Source organism: Dama dama, chromosome 33 (genome assembly GCF_033118175.1).
Source record: "Dama dama isolate Ldn47 chromosome 33, ASM3311817v1, whole genome shotgun sequence".
NCBI lineage: Eukaryota > Metazoa > Chordata > Mammalia > Artiodactyla > Cervidae > Dama > Dama dama.
Window position 1 is genome coordinate 47,039,290 of NC_083713.1, and position 9,325 is coordinate 47,048,614.

Below are 9,325 nucleotides of genomic sequence, written 5' to 3' on the forward strand. Positions count from 1 at the left end.
AGTCGTTTGTTCTGTGAGAGGGCTGGCAGTGCCTTAGGTTAGAACTTTTTGCAGGAGGGTTCTCTCTCTCTCTCTCTTTTTTCCCCCTCTTTTGCTGTCCCCCGGTTTGGATTGCTGTCTCACGTTAGCTCCCTCAGACTGCCCTCAGGGCACTCAGGCCCCGTCCTTATCCTCAGCAATGCGGCCTCACCTCCCTGTTCAGCCCCCGCTTGCTGGTGGCGGACACGAGCATCTGGGCTATTTCTCCGCTGGGAGTTGCTGTTAGGCTCGTAACCTGTGGGTTTTGTTTATTTATTTTTTTCCTCCTGGTTATGTTGCCTTCTGAGATTCCAAAACTCCCCACAGACCCGCCGGTGAGAGGGTTTCCTGGTGTTTGGAAACTTCTCCTCTTTTAAGACTCCCTCTCCAGGATGGGTCTCCATCCCTAACTCTTTTCTCTCTTTTTATTTTTTGTATTTTGTCCTCCCTCCTTTCAAAGACAATGGGCTGCCTTTCTTGGTGCCTGATGTTCTCTGCTAGCATTCAGAAGTTGTTTTGTGGTATTTGCTCAGCGTTCAAATGATCTTTGGATGAATTTGTGGGGGAGAAAGTGGTCTCCCTGTCCTATACCTCCGCCATCTTAGGACCTCCGCCCTGTCTTTGATTTTACATAGTTTTATTATAATGTGTCTTGGAGCACATTATTTTGGATTGAAATATTGGGGTGATCTATTAGCTCCTTGAACTAGGATGTCCAGATTTCCCCCCTAATTTGGGAAGTTTTTAGCCATTCTTTCTTTTTTTTTTTTTTTTCCCAAGTTTAAATTTAATAACTTTGGTATTAACTATACACATACTAGTAAGTGCTAAGACTTAAAATCTTCTGGTTCAGTTGTGACTCCAGACAGGATCCAGAGAGAAGTTCTAAAAATCTCTTCTCAGGGTTTTATGGAGACTTCCTTTACCCTCCTATGTTAGCCTCTTAAGGGACTAAGTCAGCCTTAAAAGGGCACTGGAAAGGGCGACATTATTTCTTTAAATAAGCTTGCTTCCTCCTTCTCCCTCTCTTCTCCTCCTAGCACACCAATCACTTGTACTTTTTAAAAATAGTGTACCGTGGTTTGTGTAGGCTTTCTTTACTTTTTTTTCATTCTTTTTCTTTGTTCTCCTCTGACTAGATAATTTAAAATTATTCCTGTACTATACTTTACAGTTTCTTTCCTCTGTTTGCTCAATTCTGCTGTTGACACTCTCAATTCCTTTTTTTTTTTTTCTAAATTTCATTCATTGTATTCTTCAACTTCAGAATTTCTGTTTAGTTCTTTTTTTTATAGTTTCTATCTCTTTGATTCAAGGAATTAGATCTGGCAGACAGAGTGCCTGAAGAACTGTGGACAGAGGTCTGGAACATTGTACAGGAGATGGTGACCAAAACCATCCCGAAGAAAAAGAAATGCCAGAAGGCAAAGTGGTTGTCTGAGGAGGCCTTACAAATTGCTGAGAAAAGAAGAGAAGTGAAAGGCAAAGGAAAAAAGAGAAAGATATACCCAAATGAATCCAGAGAAAAACGAAGAGAGATAAGAAAGCCTTCTTAAGAGAACAATGAAAAGAAATAGAGAAAAGCAATAGAATAGGAGAGATAGGAGATCTCTTCAAGAAAATCAGAGATAACAAGGGAATATTCTGTATAAAGATGGGCACAATAAAGGACAGAAACAGCAAAGACCTAACAGAAGCAGAAGAGATTAAGAAGAGGTGGCAAGAGTACACAGAAGAACTATACAAAAAAGGTATTAATGACTCAGATAACTACAATGGTATGGTCACTCACCTAGAGCCAGACATCCTGAATTATGAAGTCAAGTGGGCCTCAGGAAGCATTACTATGAACAAAGCTAGTGGAGGTGATGGAATTCCAGCTGAGCTATTTCAAATCCTACAAGATGATTCTATGAAAGTGCCGCGGTCAAGATTGTCAACAAATTTGGAAAACTCAGCAGTGGCCACAGAACTGGAAAAGGTCAGTTTTCATTCTTATCCCAAAGAAAGACAGTGCCAAAGAATGTTCAAACTACCATGTAATTGTGCTCATTTCAAAATGCTTGCTAGCAAGATAATGCTTAAAATCCTTCAAGCTGGGCTTCAGCAGTACATGATCTGATAACTTCTAGATGTACAAACTGGATTTCGAGAAGGCAGAGGAACCAGAAATCAAATTGCCAACATTCATTGGATCATAAAAAAAGCAACGAAATTCCAGAGAAACATCCACTTCTGCTTCATTGACTCTGCTGAAGCCTTTGACTTTGTGGATCACAACAAACTGTGGAAACTTATTAAAGAGATGGGAATACCAGATCATTTTACCTGTCTCCTGAGAAACCTGTATGCAAGTCAAGAAGCAACAATTTGAACCAGATATGAAACAACAGACTGGTTCAAAATTGTCAAAGGAGTATGTCAAGGCTGTATATTGTTGCCTCGCTTATTTAACTTCTATGCAGAGTACATCATGTGAAATGCTGAGCTGGATGAATCACAAGCTGGAATCAAGATTGCCAGGAGAAATATCAACAACCTCAGATATCAGGTGATACCACTCTCAATGCCAGAAAGTGAAGAGGAACTAAAGAGATTCTTTTTTTTTTTTTTTTTTTCTTTCTTTTTTTTTTTTTTTTAAAGAGATTCTTGATAAGGGGGAAAGAGGAGAGTGATAAAGCTGGCTTAAAACTCAGCATTAAAAAAACCAAGATCATGGCATCTGGTCCCACTGTTTCATGGCAATTAGATGGGGAAAAAAATGAAACAGTGACAGATTTTCTTTTCTTGTGCTACAAAATCACTGCAGGTGGTGACCGCAGCCTTGAAATTAAAAGATGCTTGCTCCTTGGAAGAAAAGCAATGACAAACCTAGACAGCATATTAAAAAGCAGAGACATCTCTTTGCTGACAAAGGTCTGTACAGTCAAAGCTATGGTTTGAATGTAGCCATGTATGAATGTGAGAATTGGACCAACCATAAAGAATGCTGAAGAACTGATGCTTTCAAACTGTGGTGCTAGAGAAGACTCTTGAGAGTCCCTTGAACTACAAGGAGATAAAATCAGTCAATCCTAAGGGAAATCAACCTTGAATATTCATTGGAAGGACTGATGCTCAAGCTGAAGCCTCAGTACTTTGGCTACCTGATGCACAGAGTTAACTTGTTGGAAAAGACCTTGATGCTTGGAAAAAGTGAAGGTAGGAGGAGAAGGGGGCAACAGAAGATGAAATGGTTGGATGGAATCACTGACTCAATGGACATGAGTTTGAGCAAATTCCAGGTGATAGTGAAGGACAGGGAAGCCTGGTGTGCTGCAGTCCATGGGGTTGCAGAGTTGGACATGACTTAGCGACTGATCAACAACAACAGTCTGTTATACTTATCATTTTGTTCATGTGTTATTTTCTTAATTACTCTGAATTGTCTTTCTGTATTCCCTTGTAGCTCATTGAACTTCATTCAGAAAAGCTATTTTGAACTCTTTACCAGGGAAAATGCAAATTTTCACGTCTTTGGGATTGTCTTGTATAAAATGGCTGTGTTCATTTGATGATGTTATAGTTCCTTGATTTTTCACGTTCCTTGAAGTCTTGTGTTGTTGTCTTCACATTTGAAGTAGCCATCATCTCCTTCAGCTTCACTGCCTGATTTTGGGAGAGAAAAACATTCTATCAACCTTTCTCGGGATTCAGAGGATAACTCAGGCCCTCAGACCCTCTCTGTGGCTATATCTGCTTTATACTTCTTGTTCTCTCTTGTGGCAGAATTCTTAAACTTGTGTGCTTTCTCCTGATTCTTCCAAGCCAGTCTGAATGTTGACATTTTCTCTTTTCCTTTTCCTAGTGTGGTGCTGAATGCTCAAGTCTGTGGTCTCTCCCCAGTCACAGATTTGGGCCAGCTTTGGGCCAGTTTTCTGTGTTCACTAGCTATCTATAAAAGCTCACACTACCTGCCTTTGGGATCACACACAGGAACCAGCTGTGAGGTGGAGGTATATGGGGCTGAGTGCGTGGAGTGCTGGTGTTCCTTCTGGGTCAGCTGGGTGGATGTCCAGGCACAGAGTCCCCAGTGGCTTGTGGGCAGGCCTCTTGATGGAGTCCACGATGCCATTAGTAGGCTTGTCCCGAGCCCTGGCTGCTGATCTCCTAGCTGCTCATCACCGCATCCCCCAGTCACAACTCCCTACTCTGGATGTGGCGAGAGAGACTTAGGGATCTGTGGCAGCTTCCTGCAGAGCTGGGGAAGCTGGGTGCTCATTCCCCCACCTGACTTTCTCTGGTGGGAGAAATCATGGGCTGAGAAGGGCTCTCATGTGCTGGGCCATGCTGTCTTGGGAGAGGGTGATGCGGTTAAAGCCAAGCTCTTTTTCTTGCTCTCTTGCAGGGGTCCAATCTGGGAGATTTTTGCTCCTACAGTGTGCTGAAACTTTCCCCCTACATTTCTGTACTTCCACAGAGGCTCACTTGTCTGGTGGGGTTGTTTAAGTTATTGTTCTCCAGGGGTCCTCAGACCATGGCTGAGAGAGGATAGTGGTGGCCTCTGGATACTTAGGGTCCACAGGGTCTGTTTGCTTATTCCCTGAGGCACACATGGACAAGATTCCTGGGACCTTGAATTTTGGGGCTGATAACAGAAACAAAACCAAATTGGTTGTAGCCAAGTCACTGGAGATAGGGAGCTGTTTCTGGATCTATAACCAGGATCCTGGTCACCAAATCAGCCTCCTGCATGCAACCTGTTTTCTGAAAATGGCTTTCCTCTCTCTTAGGCTGCATGGGGTTTTCACAGTATCCTACTGGGATCCCACAATTCCCACAGGTCACTTTTATATGTGGATGGATGCCAAATTATTGTTGTCAAGGGATGTCTTATGTGGCAGCTTCTCAGACTTGGATTCTTTTTTGTGAGTTGCTCACAGTCTGGGAGGGAAGAAACTGAAGCAAAAGCTCGGTACAAATGGTGCGAGAAATGTTAGGTTAATGCAGGCTTGGGTACCGAGGGAGTCAAGGAGAAGGGGATATCTCACAATAAATCATGCAGCCAACCTTGTCCATGGTTACTCTTTGCTTGACTTCTAGGCATGCTTAAAACTCAGCTTAAATGGTTTCCAAATGCTTCATGAAATTTTCTTAGCAATGTTAGTCTCATATCTGTGCAAAGATGTACTAGAAATTCTTATTGCTTGCAAAATTATATTTCTCATAAATGATTGATGGCTTGCAATTACATTACTTGGTATAGATAGCTTTGATCTATTCATATTAAGAGATAATTGTATGAGAGGTAATATTTTAAGCTATATGAACTCTTTAACCTTAAATGTACACATACTTTTTGAAAAGTAGATTCAGATGGTAGAAAGGAAAGAGAGTCTGAAACCATTGGATGCTTTATTAAGCAGATGAGTGGAAGGTTGTACAATAAAATAGGGATAAAGGTAACCAAAGTAAAGGGGAAATACATAGAAAATTGTCCTAACTTACATCACAATTTTTGCTTAAGGATCTCCCTCCTACTTCATATAAGCACAGGTAAGCATTGCTGCTTTAAGTTATTGTTGATGTAACCACAGAGGGGCCGGGGGTTTCAGCCAAAGCAAACAATGTGGACAACTCATTGACCCCTTATGCTGTCAAGACCATGACACCCCTTCATTGTGACCTGAAACCTGCCTTCCCGCCTTGTCTCCTTGTCGTTCTTGCCTCCGATTGATTCCTGACTTCACTCCCTCTCAGTCTGGTGTCTTAGAACATGGACAGTTTTCTGACTGAACCAAGGCTTCTTTCTTGTGTTTTCTCTCATAAAATCCTCTGGCTGATAACACCTGCCTCCTGAAAAACTAGCAGTGGTTCTAGGACCCCAGAGGTGAAACACATTCAGAATTCTGTTTTCTGGGATCACGATAATAATTAATCATCTGACTGAGGTCCTGTCTTATAATTCCTTTGAGACAGTCATTGTTTCTCCAAGGGTGATTCATGGACCACCTGCAGCAGACATCAACTGATGGGGTTTATTGAAACTGTAGATTCTTGATCCTATTCCAAAACAGAACATCTAAGGGTGGACCCTGGGGATTGTTAGCTTTGCTGAAGTTTAAGAATCCTGGGAAAGCTCAGTTCACTTCAGTTCAGTTGCTCAGTCGTGTCCGACTCTTTGCGACCCCATGAATTGTAGCACGTCAGGCCTCCCTGTCCATCACCAGCTCCTGGAGTTTACTCAACTCATGTCCATCGAGTTGGTGATGCCATCCAGCCATCTCATTCTTTGTTGTCCCCTTCTCCTCCTGCCCCCAATCCCCCAGCATCAGGGTCTTTTCCAATGAGTCAACTCTTCGCATGAGGTGGCCAAAGTACTGGAGTTTCAGCTTCAGCATCAGTCCTTCCAATGAACACCCAGGACTGATCTCCTTTAGGATGAACTTGTTAGATCTCCTTGCAGTCCAAGGGACTCTCAAGAGTCTTCTCCAACACCACAGTTCAAAAGCATCAATTTTTCGGTGCTCAGCTTTCTTCACAGTCCAACTCTCACATTCATACATGACCACTGGAAAAACCATAGCCTTGACTAAGACGGACCTTTGTTGGCAAAGTAATGTCTCTGCTTTTTTATATGCTGTCTAGGTTGGTCATAACTTTCCTCCCAAGGAGTAAGCGTCTTAATTTCATGGCTGCAATCACCATCTGCAGTGATTTTGGAGCCCCCAAAAATAAAGTCTGACACTGTTTCCACTGTTTCCCCATCCTGGGAGAGCTACTACAGTACAGTTCTGTAGGACTGAAGCATTTGAAAAGGATTGACTAACATTTAAAAGGACCCCCCCTTCAGAAAAGCAGGACACTCAAAAGGCACAAGGAGGAGGGGAAGGGAAACAGCGACACCCAAAGAGACTACGAGGGTCTGTTGAAACAGAGCATCAGGCCTGCATCCAGTGGGCACCCACCAGGGATGGGGGAGACTTCATGAGACAGCAGACCAGGGCGGGGATCACACATCACAGCTGCCATCCTAACAAGAAACAGTGTGCACATACACACCCACCAGGGGGAAGTGGCTGCTAATTCCACATCAGGATCAATTTTCCACTCGATTCCATGGGTATTTACTGAGTGGTCATGGTTATGGTTTAGTCGCTAAGTCATGTCTGACTTTTGTGACCCCATGGACCGTAGCCTGCCAGGCTCCTCTGTCCATGGGCGTTCCCAGGCAAGAATACTTGAGTGGATTGCCATTTCCTTCTCCATTTACTGAGTACTTACTGTGTATTTATTATTGAACTAACTATTTATTTTCCATAGAAAAGGACCAGCGGTCTGCCTTTGAGGAGCTTGTGATTTAATTGGGAAGCCTCTTGGAGAAGAGTCCAAGGAGGGCAAGCAGTCAACTGCTAGGAGAGCATCAAATTTTTGTGGTGTAAACAGTGAAGGGAGAAAGTCCGTATGATCTTTGTGTTTTCACAAATAGTGATTACTGCTGATTGTCACTGTGGACTCAGAGTTCAGAAAGGGTCACAGCCATCTCTCATGTCAGGATCAGTGTCAGAAGCATCATCTTTTGCACAGTTCCACTGTGTTTTCTCCTGCAGGCCCTTGGGTATGGAGACTGCCAGGAACCCTGGCAGTGATGAAGCAGTCTCATGAAGTTTTCTTTGTCTGATGCTTTCTTTGCATTGTTGAAGGGTGCAAGCTGCCAGAATGAATTACAATTCCCTCTGGACCCCACTTGAATTCAGATCCTACTTGGTTAATTAATTTGTTGCTGTCCTTGTTCTACCTCTTGCCATTGTCTTTGTCCATATGGTGCTGGGTTACAGCCTTGAATAATCAGAGATGGCAGCACCTGGCACATGGTGAGAGCTCCATAAATATGCATCATTATCCCTCTTATTGTTCTCATTGTTCCCTCCCCTGATGTGCAAAGTTATATAAGAACACAGAGACATGTTTCTTCTCATGGAATCCTAGAGTTCCTGAGACAGTTCAAAGATTATGTAGTTTAATTTAATTAACTTGATATTAGAATCCTCTCTACTATATTCCTGACAAATACCCAACCAGGTGGCTCCATCCAGGCCTGTTCTTTGCATCATATTTGTGTCTTCCTGGTCAGCTCAGAACACTGCTTGAGAACGTGAGCGAGGTCCTGGGGAGGGTTCCCCCAGAATCTTCCACACCGCAGAGGGCCCACGAGCTTAGTTTACTCTCAGATGCAGAGCTGCCCATGGTTGTCAAGTGGCTCCATCTCTAGGACCTAGCATTCAAACTGGAACTTGATTTTGCCAGTTTTGAAGCAAACTCTCATGTCCCTGTGCACTTTTTTCTTCGGTAGTACTAGGAGCAGACCTTCAGTCCATTCCTCAAACATACTTCTTCTGCCTCAGGCTTTCAGACACGCCCCCATCTGGACTCTGTGTAGTTTATATCTCTCTCTGTGTGTGTGTGTGTGTGTGTGTGTTGAAGGGAATTTGTCGAAGCAGAAACTGAGGTCATAAGCTCAGAGCAGTTGGCTTGGGGTCAGAATATCTAGATTCAGTTTTCAGCAGACTTCCTGGTGGCCTTGGGATGCTCATTGAGCTTCTCATCTCTAAAATAGTAATGATAATTATTATGCAATTTCTTCAGTGATGCAAAGACATGGGGCTTAGAGCAGTGCTTCTCTCTCATAAGGAGCTCATTTTAATCCCTCATGAACTGAGGCTTTCCTGGGTTTGGCTGAGGCTGCGAAGCTTGAGAGAGTCAATGCTGTGAGTCACTGGCAAGAGAAATGCCTCCAACTGCTTCCACAAGGGTGGGGGGAGATTAACACAAAATTAGCCCTCAGTATCTTACTGTCTTAAACATCGATGGGGGAGGACTTGGACAAGACTTTAGAGGTGGTGGTGTTCATTTCCTTTATCTCAGTCACATGTGCAATCTGACTTAGATGCAAAGACCTGCCTGTCAGCCCTGTTGTCCTTCTACTGCAGGCGCTGCCCTCCCCCTTAATCTGGTTGCTCGGAGGTATTTTTCTTGAGCCTGTCTGCCACCTTAAGTGCACAGTCTTGTTGGATGTGACAGATAAACACAATAACAAAACAAAGCCACTTTCTGTTTCATATGTAGGCTTAGATCCTCTCAGCACAGGATGGAGGATTTCAGGGTAGGGAGGATGAGAGAGTCCCCAGACTGCATTCTCAGCCCCATTCCCCCTCCTCACATCCCAAATACGAAGCTGCCAGTATCCATCACATCACATCACTCCCTTTCTCAGCTCCTTGGCCCCTGGGGCCAGGGTAAGGATTTGTGTTCATGTCAGAAGAGGCCA

At 43.5% G+C, this 9,325-nt stretch overlaps 1 non-coding gene across 1 annotated transcript; it reads right to left on the reverse strand.

Annotated features, from left to right (window-relative positions):
• Window positions 1-869: 869 nt before the first annotated feature.
• On the reverse strand, window positions 870-992 carry LOC133051364 (small nucleolar RNA SNORA26). The gene has a single exon (XR_009691860.1). It is a non-coding gene; the product is annotated as a small nucleolar RNA SNORA26 (small nucleolar RNA).
• Window positions 993-9,325: the final 8,333 nt, after the last annotated feature.